General features: G+C 35.1%; 1 pseudogene; it reads left to right on the forward strand.

Annotated features, from left to right (window-relative positions):
• Positions 1-24,099, forward strand: part of LOC102021290 — a 34,100-nt pseudogene extending 10,001 nt beyond the window's left edge.
• Positions 24,100-24,672: the final 573 nt, after the last annotated feature.

A 24,672-nucleotide genomic window follows, 5' to 3' on the forward strand; every position in this document is an offset into this window, starting at 1 on the left:
ATAGATAGATGGCTTCCATAAGGTCAGATTTTACCGGTTCTTTTCTTTTACTTATAATACATGTTTGCAGTATGTAACTACTCCTTTCACTGTGTGCATTTGGTACACGTTCATCACATCTCTTAACTTTTTTAGTCCCCTTTCCTACCCTGCTGTCTGTTCCCTCTGTCTCTTGGTCCCCTTTCCACTGGCAGAAGATCTGTCTCTCTTTCTCTTTTAACCTGTTATTGTTTTAGTCTTTATTTATACTTTAAGTTTCTCTTACAAGAGAAATATGGTATTTAAGCTTGGGTGTCTAATAGATTTCACTTAACATTATAGCTTTGAAGTGCATGCATTTTGCTACAAATGACTTAAATTTGTCCTTTTTTGTAGTAGAGTAGTATAGCATGGATTATAAATATACTTTCTTTATACACTCACGTGTTGATGAGTGCAAAGGCTTTTTTCAAGATTTAGGTATTACTAGCTGTGTTGATAGAAATACAGGTATGTGTCATTATAGCGTGATGTCTCTAACTCTTTTTATAATTGTAAGGAGAATAATAGAAAAGAAAAATAGCAAAATATCAACAACATAGACAGAAACAAAGCAAAGCAAAAACAACAAAAATGATACAGGGTTTCAGAACAAGATGATAGGAATTAACAGTGGTTGTTACATTACATATTGGTATCTTCAAGGAAGTTGCTCAGACTACCAGATGTAGGAATGCAAGATTGACCAAGATTCATGGAGGGAACTAGCTGGGTTCCATGGAATTTCCATTTTTAGATTTTGAGGAACCTCCATACAGATTTACACTGTGGTTATACTAGTTTACATGCCCACCAACAATACAGGGAGATTTCTTTTTCACCAAAGCTTCACCAGAATTTGTTACTATTTCAGTTCTTCATGACTGCCATTCTTTCTGAAGTAACATGAAATCTTAGTGTTGTTTTAACTGCATTTCTCTATTGGCCAGAGATGTTGAACATTTTCCCATGGTCATTTATGCTTCTTCTAAGAACTCTCTTCATTTTAGTTGCCCATGTTTTAATTAGGTTGTTTATTTTTGAAGGATCCAATATTTTTGAAATCTTTATGTAGTCTAGATATTAGTCCTCTTCATGAGGAATAGCTGGCAATATTTTCCCCTATTGTATAGGTTAGCTCTTCATTCTGTGTTTGTGTCACTTGCTGTTCAGAAGATTTTTATTTTGATATGGTCCAATTTCTTGATTCTTGGTGTTATTTCTTGTGCAGTTGGAGTGCTTCTCAGGAAGTCTTTCTCTACACCTAGGATGTCAAAAGCTTTACCTATTTTATCTTACAGTAGGTTGTTTCTGTTTTAGAATTCATTTTTTTTTTTTATCCATTTTGACTTTAGGTTAGTGCATAGTGAGACACATGGGTCTTACTTCAATCTTCCACATATGCATAGCCAGTTTCCCTGGCAAAATTTACTAAAGAGGCTATTTTTCCTCCAGGGCATGTTTTTGGCCACTTTTTCAAAGATCAGGTAGCTGAATATGGCTGGGATTGTTTATATTTTTTCTATTCTGTTCCATTAATCTACTTGCATGTTTTTGTTCTAATACTGTACTGTTTTTTATCGCTGTAGCTTTGTAGTGTAACTTGAAATCTGGGACTGTGAGGCCTCCTTCTTTGCTCTTGTGCAACATTGTTTTGTTTTCTCTAGTTCTGTAAGGAATGCTGTTGTTATTTTCATGGGGATTGCTTTAAATCTGTAAAACAGTTTCAGGCATATGGCCATTTTAAAAATATTTGTTTGTCGTTTGAGGAACAAGGGATATCTTTCCAATTCATGATATCCTATTTGATCTCCTTCTTCACAGTTCTATAGTTTTAATTGTAGAGGTTTTTCAGTTCCATTGTTAGATTATTCCTATACATTTAATTTTTCTTACTGCTGTTAAGAATGGTATCAGTTTAAAATTTCTTTTTTGGTGTGCACACTATCAATGTACAGAAATGCTATTGATTTTTGTGTGCTGATTTTGTATCCTGCTATATTGCTGAATTTGTTTATCAGTTGTGGACATCTTTTCATGGAAATTTTTGGCCCCTCTATTTAAAATATCATGTCATTTGCAAATAATAATAATTTGACTCGTTTCTTTCCAATACCTATCACTTTTACTTTTTTCTTTCCTTAATTCTCTGCTTAATGTTTCAGTATTTTATTTCATAGAAATAGTGATAGTGTATTCTTGATTTTAGAGGAATCCTGAATTCTTGATTTTAGAGGAAAGCCATTCACATTTAATATGATGCTTGGTTTGGTTTGTTGTAGGTGGCTTTTATGAAACAGAGGTAAGTTTCTCTTATACCTATTTTCTTCAGGGTTTCTTTTTTTTATCATGAATGGGTATTGGATTTTTGTCTAAAGCTTTTTCTGCATTTATTGATGTAACCATGTTATATTTGCTTTTGCTTCTACCATGTGATACTTTATATTGATTGACTTGCATAAGTTGACACATCCTTGCACCCCTGGGCTATAACCTATTTGTTGTGGTGTATAATCCTTTTGATGGTTTATTGAATTCTCTTTGCCAATATCTTGTTGAGGATTTTTGTGTCCATCTTTTTTAAAATGAATTGCTTGCAGTTTTCTTTTTTACTTTGGTCCTTGTCTTGTTTCAGAAGCAGAGTGATGCTAGCTTACAGAAATGAGTTTGGAAGTACTCTTTCCCTTTCAATTTCATTAAAGAGTTTGAGGACTATTGGTGTTATAACCTCCCTGAAATTCTTACAGAATTCACCAGTGAATCCATCAGGTCCTGAGCTTTTCGTAGTTGGTAGATGCCTTAGTTACTTTTCTTCTTGCTGAGACAAACTGTCCAAAACTCACAAGTTCAGAGAGGAAGTTTATTTAACTCGTAGTTTGTAGAGGTTTCATAATTGGCTGGCATCAAGGCAGGGTGGCACACGGCATAGGGACAACAGTTCATGGCAGACAGAAGGTAGAAAAGCAACAAGGGCCTTAACAGTATCTTTTTGCCCCTTTTATCTTATCCAGACTTCTTAGGGCAGGTAACACTCACACCCATAATCCCAGTGCCCTTGAACCTAGTGTTGCACTATTTCAGTTCCTGCATCATACAGGCCAGATCCAGCCACCTCTGAAAATTCCCACCTATGACCACATGAGATTTTGTGGGGAGAGACATCTAAACAAAAACTGTGATAATTTTTTTTTTTTTTTTTACTACTGCTTCAATTCATTGCTTATTTTGGATTGTTCAGAATTTTTATGTCTTCTTGGTTCAGTTCTGGTAATTCATGTGTGTCTGAGATGCTTTCCACTTTGACTTGCTCTAATTTGTTGGAATACAAATCTTCACAGTGATTATTAATGATCTTCTGGATTTTGAAGGTGTCTACTTTTTTAGCTTTTTCCTTTCTAATTGCATTGATCAGTCTTCTCAATTTCTTTTGTTTAATTTGGCCAAGCGTTTGTCTATTTTGTTTATTTTTTATTGAACCAGGTCTTCAACTTATTAATTCTTTGTATTGATGTCTTTAGTCTCCATTTTATTAATTTCTGCTGTGATCTTTGTGATTTCCCTCCTTAACAAGGGTTTGGATTTGAACTTTTCTTGTTTTGTCAATATATTAAGTCCCTGACTTGTAAACAATCAAGTTGAGAACCTTACAAGGTTTGTACAAGACTCGCTTTGTTGAACTTTTGAATGAATTCAACTTGTGAATGTTCTCCTGGAATAGAATTTGTTCATAAGTCAGCGACTTACTGTACTTTGGACTCATCACTAAGGTAATTGAGGTCTTTTGGTTTTTATAATGTGAGCAGTGATCGCAATCAGCTTCTCTGGTAGTATTGCTTTTGTTGTGTCTCAGGGTGTGGCATTTCGTCCTGGCATTGTAATTTGATTCTGGTAATTGTTGAATGTTTTCCTTGACTTTTTCTCTACAAGTTGAGTGTTCAGCAGTATGTTATTTAGTGTCTATACGTTTATGCATTTTTGTGATGTTTTTTGTGGTTGATGTTTAGTTCAAAGGGCAAAGATGTATTAGCACACATGGGGTAAATTTGTTCTCTTCATTCATTTATTTTATTTTATTTTATTTTATTTTGGTTTTTCTCCGGTACTGGGAACCGAACTCATGACCTTGCGCTTGCCAGGCAGGCGCTTTTGCCGCTGAGCTAAATCCCCAGCCCCTTGTTCTTGATTTAAACAGCCTTCATGGGCTCATATGTGCTGTCAACTTCTGAGAAAATTCCCAGTGCTGCCAAGTATGTATATTCTGTTGTTGTAGAGTAGAACCCTATGTAGCAATCCATTATATCCACTAGTTATTTGGTTGTTTCAGCTGATGTTTCTTTGTTAATTTTTTGTTTCATTGATCTGTCTTTGTGGAAATGGGGTATTGAGGTCACTCACTATGATTTTGCTGGTGTTTATTTGCTCTTTTATATCCAGCAATTTTGTGAAATATGGTACCCGATATTTGATGCATATATATTTACAGTGTTATTTTTTCCTTTTGGGTTGATAAGTTCATTAGTGTACAGTGACCATCTTTGCCTCTTTTGATCAGTTTTTGCATGTTTATCTGAGTATAAAATTGCTACTCTTGCTTGTTTTGGGGGTCCCAGTGCATGAAATATTGTTTTATACCCTTTGATTTTTAGTCCATGAATGTCATTTTTGGATGATTTTCTTCAATGCTACAGACTATTTCTTTTTTTTTTTATCTAGTCTGTCAGTCTCTGTCTTAACTGACAAGTTGAGATCATTTATATTAAGAGTTATTACTGAAGTTATTGATTTTTGCCATTGTTTATTTTTGTATTGTTGACTCCACTTTTTCCTATTTTGTTTAACTACTTGCCTTCCTTAATGTATTTATTCTATCTGACTTTTTGGCTGTGTTAGCTTCACTGTCCCTGTCTAGGATAGTCTTGAGTATTTTTTGGAGTGTCACTTTGATTTTGGAATGTTTTTTTGTCAGTTGATCTTGAAAAATAGTTTTGCAGCATGTATTAGTCAGGTTTGGAAGTTGTTTACTCTTAGGACTTGAAATACTTCACTCCAAATTTTCCTGGCCTTTAAAGTTTATGTTAAGAATCAGCTCTAATCCTAATGGGTTTACCCTTATATGTGATTTTTTGCCTTTGTTTGACAATTTTTAAGACTGTCTTTCTGTTGATATCTGGGATTTCAGCTATGTTGTGTGGTGTGGAGCTTCCTTTTTCATCTTAAATATTTGGTTTTCTATAATCCTCATTTACCTGTGTGTTGAGATCTTTCTCCATACTTGGAGAGTTTTGTGTAAGCAGATTTTTTTATGCCATGTGCGTTTGTCTTCTAATTTTAGTCATACTCTGATGACCTTTAGGATAGTCTTCTTAGCATTATCTAGTAGCTGTTGGATATATTTATCTTGTTATAATTTTGAAGGCTTCTCTGAGGAAATAATCATAAATTTATGTTTTGTGCTACATTTCTGACACGCTGTCTTCACAATGGTCATTTCCATTATTTATAAATTCAGTAGATTTCTTAGTCTTTGGGATTTCTGTCTGGCCACCTTTTGTGGGTGCTACATCTTTGGTACATTCATATTTCACATTTTGAACAATTTTGTTCAGCTCTTTTACTCTCTTGTTTCTCACATTATCCACGTTGATCAATGTATTCATCTTCGTTCCACTACCTTTTCAATCACACCCTCTTTGAAGTTTCTGAGTTTCTTTACTTCCTTTTAATAACTCTGTGCACTGTGGCCATATAGTGTTTGATTTCCTCTTCACTGGTGATCCTTTGGTCTGCTTTGGGCAAATTGAGAGGTTTGGGGGGCATTTTGTTTGTTCTCTTTTTTCTTGTTTTTTTCTTCCTACTAAGTGTTGAAGTCAAATGGAGTGAAGAAAGTTTATTGTTGATACAAGAACCTCTTTACTTATGTTGCATTTTCTAGTGATGTGTTCCTGGCTTTATTTGTTCAAAGACACTATTTATCCCTTCAAACTATGCAGTTTAGTTGTGTTGGGCCCTGTCTCCAAAGCCTGCAGCGGCCCCACAGTAAGACCTGGGGACTGGCCCAGACTCACAGTAGAACCTGAAGTATACCGAGTTCATAACAATACTTTATTTCAAATGAGCAATCTAAAATTACACATGGGTTAAAATTTTGTCATTGTAACCAGTATTTCTCATGATCCATATATTCATTTAATAATAATGATATTAGCATAAGTATTCAGTAAATAAAAGTTATTTTCCTTGTGAGATACACTGACCTTAGTACTTTATTATAAGGCTTAATGTATATATTATATATATATATATAAAAGTTGGTATTAATGAAACTCTATAAATTACTTTTGTTTGAATAATGAGAGACAATATGGACATGTTTAACTTGTAGTAATATCTACTGAATTTGTATTATGTTGATATTGTGTCTAATTATCTTTCAAAATGATGGTGTTGGGAGGGAATTGGAGGAAGAGAAAAGCCTAAGGTTAGTCTTCTTAGCATCAACTTGCAGCTGTTGGATGAATTTTCTTTGTTACCTTATCATTTTTAAGCCTTCTCTGAGCAAATTATCATAAATTTCCATTTTGTGCTACATTTCCAAAACTGTGTCTTCGCAGTGGTCATTTCTGCTATTTACAAAGTCAATACAATTCTTTATTTGGGGGATTTCTGTTTGGTCATATTTTATGGACCCTACATGTTTGGTAAATTCATAATCATGTTTTGAACAATTTTGGTCAATTCTTTCACTTTTTTAATTTGTTGGTTGTGTGTGTTTGTGGTAGTGTTGTGTGTTCATGTGATGTGCCCAGGCATTTAGGTGACAGAGAAAGAAAACAAATCTAAGTGGAAGTTATGATGTTTTACTTTATTTTTTTTTTTATTTTTTATTTTTTTGGTTTTTCTCCGGTACCGGGAACCGAACTCACGACCTTGCGCTTGCCAGGCAGGCGCTTTTGCCGCTGAGCTAAATCCCCAGCCCCCGATGTTTTACTTTAAAGGAGATATTTCTGAGATCCATTTTACCTGTTTACCTGTTGATAGAACTAATATTCAGTGGATAACTTGAGACGGTTCTAAATTTTAGAGGTATCTGAAATAACCTATTTTTATGGTTGATACATTGTGTCAACTTGCAGAGTCTAGCAGTTTGGCTAAATGACTCAGCAGGGAGCCAGGGTGCTTACTTTGTATACATCCTGAGCCTGTGGAAGAGGAGGGCATGGAGATTATGTGAGAGCTACATGCCCCTTAGGTGGGGGTAGCCTGTTTACAATGTAAGGGAGGGAAAGAGGCTGCTTGCTGCCATTCCTCCCTTTTGCTCTTGTTGTTTTTGCTGTGTTCTGCTTCCATAAACATTTGGCCCTCTGCCATGTGCTACTCTGCCTCTGAGCCAACCAAGTATGGACTGAAACCTACACAAACTGTAAGCTAAATAAACCTTTCCTTCCTTAATTTTGGGTGTTGGGTATTTTGTCTCAGCAATGAGAGAAAAGTAACTAAGACATCTATCATTTTAGCTTTTTATGTAATGTCCTAAGTATCAGATTTACTTGGGATAATTCATCACATCACATATATCCCATGAATTTAAATAAAAGTAGCACCATGGGGGAAAAATGGCCTAATTAATGAGTTTATGAAACTTTCTACAGTTTGGGATCCAATTTAGAGATGTAAGAATCATATATTTCATATTTATAATTTAAAATTGTAAAAGCTAAGTGAATATCATCTTATTTGAATTATGTAGCAAATAATTCAAAAATTTGAATTTTTTGAGTTTATAAGCTTTCTTTTTATGCCATTTGGGAACATATGAAAACTTCAACAACAATGATTATTTTTTTGGTGAGTTATCTTACATAGTAGGATAAAGTGAGACCCAGTAGTTATTTGAGGCAGCAAGATATGGAAACTTATGTTTAATGCATCTTGGCATAATGTAGTAAGCATTATTTCTCATTTAATATAACTACAATTCTATGATGCCAAATTTTTATTATGTTAGAAGCAAAATGTGATTGTTCTTGAATCAGTACAAATGCTACTTTTTTGGGGTTCTTTTTAAATTAAACTATCTTGAAAAGAATGATTACATTATGGTCTTGAATTGAAATTCCGTTACCCAGAATTTATACATAATTCAGTATTAAACTCCAAGACTTACTTCCTTTGTTACTTATGTTAAAAATAGTTTTATATGCCATTAGATATAACAGCCTTTACTAGTGTATTCCATTAATCTGGACATTCAAGAACTCAGAGTTCTATCACAGTGTAGTAAATATATTATTCAACAAAGAAAACATGTACTTTAACATTTTTATAGCCTAAAAAAATCACCATTAGTCATTTAACTTAAAAAAACAAATTCTCTTATAAAATACACTAAGGATATAAAAAGCGGATATGGCCAAATTGCACCACTACACTTAACTCTGAATCACCATCATTTACAGTTGTAAAACATAAAGGCTATTTTCATCTTATTTTCAGTCATTTTCCTAATTTTTTTCAAAGAAAAAATTTTCCTGGATTTTTTTTGAAAAATTAAAGTTGGGTATTTGTGAATATTATACTTTGTAAATAATGAAATGATTTCATAGCAGTAGTTATGACTGGAAAAATGCCAGAAGTTTTTAATTATATGTTATATTAAGATATAAATGAATTTGTGCTCCATGTGACATTCATGTGTGGTTGAATGGAAAAAGAATAAAAAGTAAATAAATATATATGTAGGATGTGGTTCACTTTTTAATCTACTTTTAAAAATATTTTTTTCTTGTGTATGCCTTATTTTGTATCGGTATCACCAAATCATTTTTATTAAAAATTTTTATCACAATTAGTAATCTTGAAAAAGGGGTAGTCAATAAAGCTTTCCAAATTTTGGATTTTATTTCATTATAGCCCTGTTTTTGTCTGTGTGAATGCAAGATAAATCATTAATGGTGACTTTAGTGAATATGATATAAATAATAATAATTTATAATAGTAATTTTGGCAATAATAAGAATATTTCAGCTAGAGAGTTTGGTCTTTGAATAATAAAGCCTTATAGTCATAAGTAAAATAATCTGAAGTGTATCCCTTTGGCATATTGCTATTTTTCTGCATTCTAATATTTATTCCAAGGCCTATTTTGTAATGACACCTGTACTCATTTGTAAATATTCAGGATAAGATCACATGTTTTGTCACAACAGGGTATAGCTTGCACCTGGACTAAAAAAATGTCACTCAGAAGACTTTGCTGAAAAAGAACTGCACCTGTGAGGGGTGATGTGTCTACTTTCCTCATTTGAAGGTGCTTGTTATTTATGCCTCTTTGAGAAAGGAGACATAAATTCTCCCTGGGATAAAGATGTTTTATTTCTTTTGTCTTTCATCCTACCTGTAGGAATTTATCACTCAATGCATTGGCAACACACACACACACACACACACACACACACACACTCACACACACACTCACATGCACAAATGCACAAAATAATTACAAGGAACAATAAAAGAATAAGATGCTTTTTCAGTATAAACTCAGGAACTATGAGTATTAAATCTAAAACCAAATCAGAAACATTTCTTCTAAAGACTGAATCACTCTGTGTTATTTTTGGTTGCCTTCCCTTGCGTGTTTCATGGTGGAAACGCAATTATCCAGGTGACTGGTCTGTGGGAAGAACGTTTTAAGCAGGAATGGGTGTTTAACCAAAAATCCCCAGGGGACTTCAGAGGAGGGCTGGGGAAATCATCTCCATATTTCCATGTTCCAAATTGTTGGGGGAATGTACTTTCATTACTGAAACTTCAGAAGTCCAATAAGCTGACTAATAATTGCAGTCAGCTCTGAATAACTCAAGTGGGAGCAGTTGTTTCTCACGAATTCCCAAGCAAATGTCTGTGCTGGTGAGCTGTTCCATTTTGGTGCATACGAAGAGTCACAAGTGCTAAAAGTTAGCAGGGAATTCATTTTTCTTATAGGAAATAATAGTGTAGATGCGAACATTCCTTTTTAAACCTTTACTTCTTACCAGGAAGGTAGAAGAAAAAAAAAAGGCTATCCAAACTATTTTTTATTTTCCTCCTTGTGCAGTAGTTTTGTAAGTCAGCAACTGGAAAAATAAACTCAGGAAATGGACAAACTGGATTGCACTGACTGATAGCTAAAGTGGGTGGTGGTTTTCTACAGGGAAAACAAAAGAGGAACGCAGAGGGAGATGAAAAGAAATATTACTTAATAAAGGTACAGTGTGAAATACCAGGAAAAGTATGAAATAACTTCGATTAGGCATTAACATGCTGAAAACTGCATGCACGCCTCTCAAATGTGGTTTTTATATTGCTGGCTTTGTATTTTATTTGAAAGAGTAATTTTCCAACCAATTTTCATCCACAATAATTTTAACTGTAGTAATTTATAACACACCATGGAGTAACATTGATTAATCTATGCTTAAGGGTCTATTTCTACTTTCTATGATCTAGGACCACATGGAAGCTACAGATGGTGCAGAATGAGGCAAGATTCAATTACTGGTTAGTGCTATTAACAGGGAGATCACATCTTCCTAACCATATATTGCTATTCTGAACTGAATTTGTTACAAGTTATGATCCTTTGTGAAATACCACCTAGTAGAATGAGACCAGCTTACCATATTCTTTTCATCTTCAGATTTAAAGATGATTTAGTATTTGCTAAAATTATACCCTGTTCAGTGTCATATGGCAATTATTAATATTGAATTCTTCCTCAAAATCACATTTTAGAAAATATACAATACCATCATCACTTATTTAAACAAGTCATGGTGATTGATGCAAGCTCCATATCAATCCTTAGCTTGATACCATTGTAACTGACCAATTAGATGTTTGAAAGATTATAAAATAGGTTGGAGAGTTATGTTATTCCAGGGATAGTTATGGTGTTCTGATATTATAAATAATATGAGTATATACACATGTATATATATATGATAGCAATATAATACTCTAAATCTAAACTCATAATTAATGACATTTCTATAAAATATCTATGCCCTAAAATTATTTGTGGGAGAAGTAATCATTTTTCAGGGTAGGGTTTCAGGTATTCAGAATGTATAAATTGGATAAATGAGTAGAACAATTAATGCTAATACTATTAACTGATATATAAAATCCAGCTAATACCTATGTAATGTGTTGTGCATTAACATGTGATATGATTAGTATTACATTAATTAGTATTAAATTAATTTTATGGATGTACATATCTACCACTTCCTGTTATCAGTCCCTCCAATATTTATGTCTTTCCTTCTTTATAGAAGGCATTTTAATTTGCAAACCTGCAGTTGCTTAAGATGTCAAAGTATGAAGTAAACAAAGACATTTAAAAATATATGTTTACACAAATACTGTTCCTACAGTCTAATTTTTGTACATCACTATTAGTATACTTTGGACAGAAAAATTCGTTTTAGAAGGGCAGTCCATTTAAATCAACCATCTGGCCTAATTAAGTCTTCAAGGACAAGCTGAACTTCAAAATCATTTATATCCTACCAAATGATTGATACTGATAGCTGACAAAATATTTGGGTAGAGTTTTTGATGATCCCTACTGTATCTCTGTCTCTGTCTCTCTCTGTCTCTCTGTCTCTGTCTCTGTCTCTGTCTCTCTCTCTCAATGAGCAACGTCCTGACACAGGTACGATGAACACAACACATCATACTCAATTGTTCCGAGTTAGGTGCTGTATCAATTAGGGTTTACTAGACAAACAGATATAACACAAGATATACAAATGTACGAGAAATTACAAGTTTGGCTTACAATGGTCAGCCACAGAGTTGGATGAGGAAGCGTGCAGAGGGTGTCTGCACGCTGGAGATTGAACAGCCCAGCCCCGGGCCTGGAGCTCCCTGCAGTATCTGTGCAAGTCCATATGAGGAGACTGATGGGTCTGTGACGGAATGTTGAAGAATCTGCGAGGAAGGCCTGAGAGGCTACACCGGAAGGCTGAAGAGGCCCAGGCGGAAGCTGAACAGTCTGAACCAGAAGCCAAGAGATGACCAAGCTGCAGGCGAACACCGGAGCTCCTCTGAAGAACTAGCAGACAGTACTTTCTCAGTTGCCTTTTTTTATGCAGCCTACCCTCCCTGGGTGTGTGCAGGTGGTCCTCTACATCACACCCTCTGCATGCCTTCCTCTTGTACAGGTTCAGGATAAATACAAAGCAAGCACCCTGACTCCCTGCTGAGTCACTTAGCCAGACCTCTAGACTCCCCAAGATGACATAGAGTATCAACCATAACAGGTGCTCAGAGAATTCCTTACTTATTTCAGAGTTTTTTTTAGACTAAGAAGATATATGGATAATTTAGGTTTCTGTCTCATGGCTTATTAGTTGTGTTGCTTTGGTCAATTTATGTAGCATATTTCTATATATCTATATATCAGTTTACTCTTCTAAAAGAAATGTGTTACTCAGAAATAAATATTTATGAACACTAAAAGCATCACATACAATGCATATGAAACACAGGGTGCATTTCATGTATCATGTCTGTTACTGCACTCTAATTGAAAATACATCGAAAACACCAATGGATAAAGGAAAAGGTTCGCTTTTTTATTTCAGCATGTTTCACTTGTTTGTTTAGTTATTTTGTACACCTCTTTCTACTTACATGTTGCTTAATTCATATGATTAATTCTTTTCCCTGAATATTTGTCAAAGATGGTAGGGAGGTATTGGCTTGAGTGACAAAATACTAAGAGGCATTGTTAAATGTTTTCATGGACACTTCCTATCCGGGCCATTAAGAATAAATGATATGCTCCTGTTTGTCTGTATATCTGTCTGTCTGTCTGCCTGTATTACCTAGTTCATGCTGTGATGGAGTTAAACTGCTCCACAGTAGCTTGACACCTTGTGCGCGTGTCCCCACAATGCCCACTTGCAGGAAAGAATAGATTGCAATACTCTTCTCCATGTGCAGCAGGTGCTAAACGAACAGAGAAAAGTAAAAAGTAAGAAGCAAAGATTGCTATCATTTGGATCTGGACTGAGCGTGTCCCTCAAAGCTTCATGTATGCGAAGCTTGGTCCTTAGTGGGGCAGAAATATTTCAGAGGTGAGAAGGAGTAGGTCACTGTCCTGAGAGGGGATTGATACAGATCAGTGAGTCCCTGATTTGCTTTAGTTTTTGTGGTTATGGGAGAGTAAGCCTAGCCCCCCTTAGTCTTTCCTTCTCATTCTGGGACCTTTTCCTTTCACCTCCACTTCCACCATGATGCCACTCACCAGGAGGCCATGACGCCAGGGGCGTCCTTCAGAGATGGCGACCTGATGTTTGGGTCTGCACCTTGTTGACTCAGTAAATTTTTTTCTTTATGAGTTATCAAAGCTCATTTTGCTATAGCAGTGGTAAACTGACTATTAGTGTTGAATGAAAAATTCCACCATCTTCAGCTAGACTTTCAAACATTTTCTTCTCATTGTGTTGTTACATTTAAGAGACGGCTTTCTGGGCAGCATCACACCCTGTATGTGCGTTAGTCACAGGCAAAGAAAAATTTTCTCAAAGTGTATCTTAATTTTTTTTAATTTTTTTTGTGCTACTGGGGTTCAAACTCAGACTCGCGTGCATGCTAGATAAATGCCCTATTACTGACATACACCATTTGCCCCTACATGTTTATGACTTTACTCAATTAAAATGTATAGTCTTGTATATAAAAAAAAAGATGAACTGTCAGTGTGTTTCTCAGCCTTGAAGAGGACTGCAGAATAGCCTAGTTTTAACCTGGTAACAATATACATTTTCTTCTTAACTACAGATGAGATTGTTTACTGCCTCCTCTCCTCTTCAACCTTGGCCCAGTGTATAAACAATTGTCTCTACATTTTATTGCCATCTGTTCTGTGGAATTAAGATCAACTGCCCTTTTTTTCTGTTCATGGTGCATTTTGAGGCTTTTCTCTGGCACTCTGGTCCTTCCATCTGACTCTGCGGCGTGTGCCGGTGGGTGGACATCTGGAACAGTTGGCTTAAATAAGTTTATGCTTGTTCCTAGTTATGTTGGAAACAGACTGTAGTTCTCAATGGCTATTTCTTTAGTTTACCTATTGGAGTAAATTGGTTTCACTTCCATAGGATATCTTGCATTGCCCTTGTTTGAAGTGCCAGGCTGTCTCTTGTCTAAGATTTTGATTCTTTTCTAGTTCTTCCGGCTCTGTGTTAGAAATATGATTCCGTCTGAGTTAAATATTCCCAGTGTTATATTTACACTTTTACTTTTTGTGAACCTCATAAAAAGGATAATGTTGGATATTATTTTCATACTAATTCTATTCTGTAAGATTCCATAATAAAAAGCATTTTATATTCTAGATTTATGTTAATTTAGGGATGGCAGGGTATTTGGTTTGGCGTAATCATGAACCTTAGTAGGACTGTTTGAATTTTTGGGAAGCTTTAGCTAAATTCAACGTCTAAATTTTCTCTCTAATTCACCAGAACGGCAACATCTAGTGGCACAGTGTTTATTTGTGCCTTCCTAAATGTCCTCAGTTTTAGCAAAGTAAAATGAAAACATCCTCGATTTAAGGATTTGAAAATAGGTGAGGTGAGTCTAAGCGGGATAAGTAGGGCCCAAGAGTGAAGACAGCATATTGGTTGCACAGACTCAGTGTTCAACAATAGGGAAATGGAGATTAAAAAAAGAAAAGGAAAGAAGATTTAAGAAAAAAGTCCTACACTATTTTTAAATTATTATTATACAGTACTTCAATATTTTGTGTTTCAAAATACAGAAAAAATTATCAATCTAGATTCTTGCAAATGATCAGAAAACTATTATTCACTAAGTGCCTAGAATAAGATTTCTTTTAAAATATATTAGTTGCATTTGACTATAACTGAAATAAAAATGGAAATGCCTGACTCAGAGTGGTTCTGAATGCATGCTGATTTATCAATTGCTCTGCCCCAAATTGCCTGAAGTAAATTTGATTCTGCATAAAAGGAGAAATGTCTTCCTGTTGACGTGGTAAGCTAATATTCCTACCTAACCACCATGATCTGCACTCATTACCTTCCGTGGAACTCATATTTCACGAAACTCCTAAACATGACTCATATTATATCATACATATTGTCTCAGCTTACTCTATGTGCACAAATGAATAATCAGTATTTAGTCTTTACTATTATTATTTAACAAATCAAATAAGTAATTTTTATTTTGCAAAAACCATTTCTTTTTTTTCTATGTATACTTTAGGAGTACAACTGTTCCTGTAACAGAAATCTAATTACCCTGTACCATCAGGAAATTCCAGTAAGTTAGCAGTGAACAATTTCAGTCTATTAAATATATTGTATAGACGCTTAAATCAAAGTTCTTATGATTATTTCAGTAATTCTTGAGTGTTTTAATTCATCCAAAATAAACATGCACTATTTAAGTACTGCATTTCTATCTTTTCAGTCTTGAGTAGAAGAATAATAGAAATTATTTTAAATTTCCCTTCATTATTCTGTTATTTTTTAAGAGCTGAAATTATTAAAAAGTAATTTATAAATGTAGTATTCTCAAAGACATTGTATGCATCTTTTGCCTATTCAGAACACTGTTTTTCCCCAGATGTTTCATCTCGAAAATATGAGGAAATAAAAATCTCAGGATCCATTGGATATTTTTTACAGTAGCACCAGCAACCACTTAAGTCAGGAAGAGACAAATCCTAATTAAAATTTCATTAGTACAGTAATTCCATGAATGGTTCATTGATGGATGTTGCAACACCCATAGGGTATTTCTGATTATTTCAAGAGATAGAATAATATTCCTCACCTCACAGAGAAAAATCAATTTACATTCCATTTAAAATATACAGTATTGAACAACTATTTCCGAAATCACACTTCCGTTAATCTCAGAAGTGTTTGGAAAAATTAATCATGAATCCAGAATATCCTGTGAGTGTCTGCATGGTCCTAAATATGCTGTTAAGCATTGTTTCCACTGTACTGTTGAGTAGGTGGGTAGGAGGCACTTGTCACAACTTTAGCAAGAAGTTTCTCTTCTGTTGAATTTCATTTTCTGATAATTTTGTGTAATAATTATTATATGAAAATTCATAGAAGTGGGGAAAACCACAGAAAAAACTAGGTGTCCTAATCTGTTTTCTGGTTTGGGAGCCTGGGAAGTCCATGAGATTAGTGTGGAAGAAAATCTTTCAGCTTCACCTTATAGTGAAAGGCAGCAGGACAACATGTGTGTGCATGTGTGTGTGTGTGTGTGTGTGTGTGTGTGTATATGGGACAGAGACAAAACATAAGTGGTAGCTCCACTTCATGACCAGTCTTGGAGTAATAATCTAGCCCAGTATGAGCTCATTCCCAAGAGATAGGTATTAGTCACCTCTGAAATATAACCTCCTAACACCTCCACAATGGTAAACAAATTTCAACATGAGTCCCAAATGACATTCACACCATAGTAGCATGGACAAATATTAAGTAAAAAACATCTTTCCAAAATAATTTCTAGCTATTAATGTAGACGTAGATGGCTAAGACAGTTTTTCCTGGCTATAAAAATGATCTAACATATTTAGATGGAGGGAAAGTTGTGAATTACAATTTCTGCACTTCAGATATACAGGTTGAAATTATTTTGAAAAGAGCACCATGTGAAACAAAATAATTTTTTTTAGCTCAAATTTTAACAAAATTTCAGATATATGTTTTTAGGGGTGGTATTGTTTTGACAGTAAATATCAAATAAATATGTTAATTGCTTTCCTGTAGAATTACCATGATAGAGAAAATCAAAAGATGTACTTTGGTTAGTTTTCTTCTCCAATCATGACTCATGTGTGTGATAATGATTCAGAATGGCTCAGGGTCAAGATATGAAAGATATGCTTCAGGAAAGAACAGAAAAAGATATGTGAGGGTAGTTTTTTTTTTTTTTTGGGTTTTCTCTGGTACCGGGAACCGAACTCACGACCTTGCGTATGCCAGGCAGGTGCTTTTGCCGCTGAGCTAAATCCCCAGCCCTGTGAGGGTAGTTTTTAATGTAATAGGTAAGCTACAATACGATTTGTAAGAAATCTACCGTTTCCTTAAGAGAATAATATTGGTTGAGAATTGCCAGCTTTCACTGAAAGATACAGAGGTAATTCTCAAATGAAAAGAGGTCATCAGTTCTTTACATAGGAAACAGGCTGAAAAATAAAATCCGTTTAGTTTTGACCTCCAAAACTTTTTTTTAAACAGCAAAAGGAAAATATCTTGCATGAAGCTATTAAAAAATCTCAGAATCCAAAGCCAGTATGGAAAGTCATACCTGGAAACCTGTGTAAAGGTGGAATTCAGACCTCCATGGAGTATATTTCCTAAGTGACATGGATTTTTCTCCATTTGAAAATGAAGACTCCAGCTAAGTGTGACAGTGCATGCTTGTAGTCTCAGAACTCCTGGAAGTTGAAGAAGAAACCTGGAAAGTTTGACCCCAGCCTGGCCAATTTCGGTGCTTAGTCTCAAAAACCTGACTGGGTTGTATGTCAGTGTGGAGGTCCTGGCTTCAGTTCTCAGTACTGCAAAATTAAAGAAAGTATCCATAGTATGTGTACTTATAGTATACACACAGTTGTGAGGAAAAGATACGTGCTTAGTTTAAGGTCATTAAACAACAAAGAAGAATTCTCTGGGAACTGTAGTTGAAATGAAGCAGCTGAGAATTTCATCTGTTGTTGGAACTAACTTGAAGGATGAGATCCTGGGCCTTAGTCCTGAAATGGACGGCGTGATTGTGGAAGATTTTAGGAGATCTTGGAAAATGTTCATATTTGGCATATGATATGAAATTTTATAACCCAACGTGAGAATTGGATAGCTTCTAGTTTCCAAAAAGAAAAGGAAACTACAGCTTTTAGCAGCTTACCAGGTCCTTATAACCTTCTAGAAGCTTCCTTGATTTTGTTTTAAAGTACTAAGTATGAAATCCTCTTTATATCATAAATGAATGATCTATGCGTCCTGTCATGGAATGTTAAACACAAATTCTCATTTTGTAGATGTGTAGATGTTTTAAAAGTTTTTTTTTTTGATTCATAGTAATAGGGTTTGAGTATTTTTTTATAGTGTCACATTTTGTAATTCTGACGCCAGATTTCAAATCCAGGTATTCTGGTTCCAAAGCAGATAGTCTTAGTTACTAAGCTACATTGTTATTTTTTAAATTATTGAACACCTCCGATGTATCTAGCCATGTACTAAATATTTTTCAAACAAACAAAAAGAATATTATTATTATGTGAGAGGGTAACACACAGAAAACATAAAGTTCCTCACTCAAAATCACAGCTTGAGAGCAGCAAAAGTAGGCTATGGACCAGGGAGTCTATTTCAGATCCTGCTTTTAAATAATGTCATGTACTCCTGCTCCAGCTAACAGTTTCGGTTTTTCAGGATTTTTCTTTAAAGAAGATCTTGAATTCATGATGCTGTTTTCAAAAAAAGAATAGACAAAACAAAGCTGGAACAGCGCACTTTGGATGTCACCAGGTTCGTTTCCTCACCATTGCTTCAGAGCACTTAGAGAGACAGTTTGCAAAGATGTCCTTTCTTGAAAGGTCCAAGTTCCTGAAGTTTATGGACAATTTTGAATTTGTTCAGATTGTGTGAAATACAGGTGGGCAAATATTTTGGCAATTGTGTGGTGATTTGCAGCTCATAAATTCCAGTGCTTGTCAAGAAAATTTTAAAAAACCATATCTATTCTGAATTCCCATCCAGACACATTTTATCTGTTTTTCATGTTGTTTATAAAATTGTGTAGTTTTTTAAAAAATGTATCTTAATTACTTCACTGGTCTGTCAAAATCTTAGAGGAACTATGTTATCAAGAATATAAAGCATTAGTGCAAATTTGATAAATGAAAGGATTAACACATAAAGAGGTTATCAACAATTATATTTAAAAATGTTGATACTTCTGGAAGTGAAATACTATTATATAAAATAATCATACACTTATATATTATATGTAATTTAAACTATATAGTTATATTGTGTACTATTATATACATACAAAAATTTTTGTTGTTGTTTTGAGACAAGGTCTCTTTACATAGTTTAGACTGGCCTTGAACTCACTATGTAGCCCAGAGTGAGCCTGAACTCATGGTGATTCTTCTACCTCATCCTCTTAAGTGCTGGGGTTGCAGGTGTGTGCCACCATATCTAAATTTTAAAGAAATACTGTTTTTAAATCGAGGTAGTACTCTAAGTGTTATACAAATGCCAACTCATTTAATATGTAATATAAAGGTATGAAATAAAAAATACTATTTTTTTCATTTTAAACTTGAAAGAACTGATATATAGAAAAACATCTGTCGAACAATTTGCTCAGAGTCCAACATTCGACAAGTAGAAGACCTAGAATTTGAATCCAGGTCACCTAAAGTCAGAACTTGCACTCTTAAACATTGTGATTTTATACATGAGAAATGGTTCTGATTACTGCTTCATTGGGTGAATATATTAGGTTAAACTGTCCTTTTGACCCGTAATGATGTGAGTTTTACATTTCAGCCAAGCTGGAATTTGACCAAGAAAAAATAAAAAGTTTTATTTTCTTCAAATGAGAAGTCCCAGTGAGACTGAGAAGAAAACAGGCAAGTTATAATGTAGCATATGTTCCTACTGCCTCACTGACAGCTGTGTCTTCAGAGTAGAATGCAAGGAGTGATCTCTTATTTATTCATTTTTATTCATTTTAAAGTTTTCATTGTGATGTGTTTGCAGTATATGCAGTTTGCAGTCATCTTGGGGAGTGGGTGCATCACATAATACAGCTGCTTCTACTATTTTCCTTCCTTCCCCCGTCTAATTCCCCTTTCCTCATTTTCATCCTTGTTGATATTAATCTTAGCTCATGTTTATGGCATACTATGTTTACATGCGTTGAGGTCATTAGGTTCCTGTACCCGGCATGCCTATTCTACTTATTTCCCCTTTCCCTCCCACTCCCTTGCCCTTGGTCTCTGAGATACCTTCTTGTCTCCTGGTCTCTTTCTATCCGTCCTTTATTATGTTCTTTGTTTATACTATGCCTTGTTCAAGTGACAGATGCCATATGTGTTTATGCTCTTGTGCCTGATTTATTTCACTTAACATTGTATTTCCCAGGTACATCTGTTTTCCTACAGATGTCTCAAATTCTTCCTTTTTTGTAACTGTGTAGTATTCCATTTTATATAGACACCACATTTTCTTTGTTCATCATCCACTGATGGTTGTACAGGCTGCTTCCCGGATTTAGATATTATGAATTGTGCTGTTATACAGACTGGTATGTGTGTGTCACTGTACTATGAGATCTTCAGTTCTTTGGGGAACATTGCTAGAAGTTGGATAGATGGGTCATGTGGAATATCTAATTTATTTCTTTAAGAAATATCCACACTAATTTCCATAATGTTTGGACTAGTTTACATTCCCACCAACAGCGTAGAAATGTTCCTTTTTTCACCACAGCCACACTGGCATTTGTCATTTTCAGTTTCTTGATAATTGCCATTCTGTCCGGTGTAAGATAAAATCTTAGGATTGTTTTAACTTGCACTTCTCCAGTGGTCAGGGAGGTTCAATATTTTTTCATGATTCTTTAGTGTCCTAACTTTCTAATTAGTTTAACAATCCCAGGATGGGGATTTTGAGGAGGCAGTAGGGACCACCGTAGGTACATAAATACAAATGCATGGACTCAGTCTACCAGGGAGCCTGAGCCCCTCCAGTGATGTTTACAATTAGAGACAGGCCTACGGTCAGTCACGCCCGGGTTGGTGAACAACCGGAAGTCCGTCCCTGCGCGAGGTAGTTGCTTCTTTGGCAAGATAGTCTTAATTTAGCAGCAGGTAACACAACAGCAGAAAAAGCATTCTACTTTGGACTTTTTAGGTCGACAATGTATTCTTTTGCTTTACTTGGATTTTGACAAGATATATATATATTTTTCATCCAGAAGCCAGGCTCTGATCTTATATTCCCCCTTGGGTAGATAAATAACATTTTTGGAAATGTATTCTAGAGGAGAGAGAAGGTCATTGGCTGCACTTCTGGCTTTCACGTTTTTAAACTTTGTGATCTTGGACAAAACATATCTTTCTATTAGTGTGTTCAAAATCATTTACTTCATTTTTAAGTTACAATGCAAGTGATCATATGATTAAATGATAAAGATACATCTATAGCTACGATGTTGCCCAGAACTAAAAGAGAATTCATAAGGGAACAAGAAAACTTAGTGAGAATTTATGTCCGTGTTTCAGAGAAATAGTGGGAAAAAATGAAACAAAGCAAACAAAGTAAAACAAAATGCCTGGATTTTCTTTGTAAATAAACATTGTAAATTCCACAGTATCATTACATACGTGAGTGTAATGATACCAATAGAAATATTCTTTTTGATCATTAACTCTGATAATGTCTCTAGGTCTCATCTAGACTACCAAGTGACAATCGTTTCAAGAATCCTTCATTTCCAATCAGCGTATAGCTGCCTTGGGGACCCAGTGACTGCCGGCCACAGTTCCCAGAGGTGGCACTGCTGTGCCACAGTAGCATAGCTGGAACTTAGAACGATTACTATGGCATGAATAATTAATGCTTACTTTGATGCAAATAAAGTAAAAATGGACTTAAGAGATTTAAAGTAAATTTTGTCATTGAGTACGATGAGGAAGATTTTTTTGTTTTGTTTTCTTCTGGTACCAGGAATCGAACTCATGACCTTGTGCTTGACAGGCAGGTGCTGTGCCACTGAGCTAAATCCCCAGCCGGGATGAGGAAGACGAATGAGAGAAAATACATAGAAATATGTTCTCACAGATTAGACATTATAAATGCCTATTTGTCATAGTACTGTGGTTAAAGCATAAAAGTATATTCTATCTTATTCTAGATGTCAAATTATTCATAACCAAGATACTTGAGGAATTTTATCTCATAAACTAAAATATACCTGATTCAATATTTCTTTCTTAATAAATAAAGGCTGAGAGAAACCAAAGACAAAATTAAGAATTTTAAAGATGAACAAGGAAATTCATGTTGTAAATAGCTCAGGGAAAAATAATATCTGCTAAAGGCCTATCAAAGAGTAAAGAAGATTGATTCAGAAAATGAGTCCAGTGTTTAAGGAGCATGAAATGAAAAACAATATACAGTGTGCTGCTATCCTGTTTTAAAGCATTATGGATTTTATATTGGTGTTCCTGGCAACATTTAATCTGCCGCAGAAACTTACTCTGATGTTTTCTACTCAGGGTGCATGTCAAAGAAGCTGCGCTACCACAAATTCCTCAGAATCAAGCCTAGGAGTAGATGTTATATCTCTCTTTGAAATTTGCATCCTTCAGCTGTTTACCAGATCTAACTTAGGGTGAATTGTTTGAAAAGTGTAAGAAGAACTGGACAGTTAGAAATTTCACTTGCCCAAAGGCAAATTATAGATGTTTGTGTGAAATGTAGTCATCACCACATACTTGATTAGAGTATCTCAGCTGACTTCCTGAGAACTTAGAAAGCAGTAAATGTGAATTAGTGATGACTTCTTATATCTTCTTAAATGAAAAATAGCTCTGTAAATCTTTTTTAAAGGATAAAACTCATCTACTCATTCGTTTATCAATTTGTGTGCACTAACCAGTAGCCAACCACTGCCTACCATTTGCCATCTTAAAGGGGAAGGTAAAGAAATCCTTGAAATTCCTATTGATTATGTTTTACTGCATTTTTAAAAATGGGGAGCAACTAGTATAAAGATTCATCCAACAATATGGGAGCATAAAATTTTACTTTACATTCTTTTAAAACATAAATAAATCTATAATTTTATGAATATATTTATAATGATAAAATTGAATTATGTTAGCCATGCTTCCACTGAAAATTACTATTGAGCTTTTGTTGCGTAACTGTATACTAAGCCAAATTAATGTATTATGATCTAAATTTAGTAATATTTATATTTATTCTAATGATTACTCTAATAGTGGTATTTTAAGTGTAGAAATATCAAAGAAGAGAAATGTTTTAACTTTTAAAAAATACAGATTCCTGACATGAGTGATAGTCACATATAAAAGATTTCAGGCTTAAACTTGGTATTAGTCAGAAAGCAATACTTTTAAGTAGTGACACTTTGGAAAGTTAAATTTCTCATCATTATTATGACCTCATGCCTAAGACCTGCCTACGTAGTTTCTATGCCTCAATTTTCTTGGTAAGAAGTGAAGGGCACTAATTTTTAACAATTAAAAATCTATCCATCTGTGTATTTGTCTATCTACCTATCATCTATCTATTTATCTACCTACATATCTACCTATCTACCTATCTACCTATCTGTCATCTATCTCTATCATACTACTTAGTCAAAAGTCTCAAATTTTTGGAAACAAGCTAATGATCACCACACATTGCAAAACCAAGCCTTGAGCTGCCATCTTGTGTCTCCACATGTTTGTGACTAATCTCAGCTGTCTGCCCTCACCCCATGAGCACCAGCCCTAGTCCCTGTGCTGCCCCATGTCCACTCTGACAGGACAAAAGGAACTATCATGAACCAGGAACAGCTTGCCAAACTGCAGTACCAGTGCACATGGGTGGCAAAGGAACTGCTCACAGAAAGAAGGTGGTTCACAGAACAGCCATAGCGGATGCTAATGAACTTCATTTCTCATTACAGAAGTCAGGGCTAAACAACAGGGCTGGTATCAAAGAGCTGAATACGTTTCCAAACCAAGGAACTGTGATCCAGGTCAGTGACTCTAAAGTTCAGGCACCTTGGGCAGCAAACGCTTTCACCAGTGCTGGTCATGCTGAGATGGGACAGAAATGCCAAGTGCCCAGCCCCCGTCTCACTGCAGACAGGCTGACTGGTTTCAGGAGGCTTACTGAAGCTCTGCCCACGCAGCAGTAATGCTTGCTCCTGGAGAGGAGGACGGTGAGGAGCTCCAGACCTTGTGGAGAATTTTATGAGGCTTCTAAGAGTGGGGCAAACTGATTTGAGCCAACTTCTGAAGAAGACCAAGCTTCTAAGAAGTTACTGGGTGCAGCTATTTTATATTATGACTGCTTTTAAAAATTGTTTTTGCTTATGATCTAATAAAAATCTAGATCTCTAGTATTTTTAAGACCAAGTCCCTCGGACACAGCAGCTCTTTCCCCTTCCTGCTTACACACAGTTCATCCTTTGCAGCCAATGAACCTGAAGAAGCCAGGGAATAAGGTTTGAAGCAAAGTTTAATAAAGTTCTTTGCCTAGTGAAAACCAGAAAGCAAAAAGCAAGCCTTTGGCCAACTGACTAATTTTACACTTGTGATTCAGAATAATTTTTAAAAATCCAAACAAATCAACAGTAATGACAAAGAGCCGTGAACCTCATTTCAATGCGATTCTACTGTCCAATAGGGTGATGGAAAAATACAGTAAGTTTAAAGTTTTAAAAACATATTATCATAGTAAAGACATTTGGTTATTAGTCCCTGTCCAAATATTATACCTCTATTTGAATGCACTTAGGTTATTTCTCTTGTCACAGTCTGAAGCAGTCCCAGAAGTATTCCTTCTCCTCTTC

Source organism: Chinchilla lanigera, unplaced genomic scaffold, assembly GCF_000276665.1.
Source record: "Chinchilla lanigera isolate Chin_1 unplaced genomic scaffold, ChiLan1.0 scaffold00046, whole genome shotgun sequence".
Classification (NCBI taxonomy): Eukaryota; Metazoa; Chordata; class Mammalia; order Rodentia; family Chinchillidae; genus Chinchilla; species Chinchilla lanigera.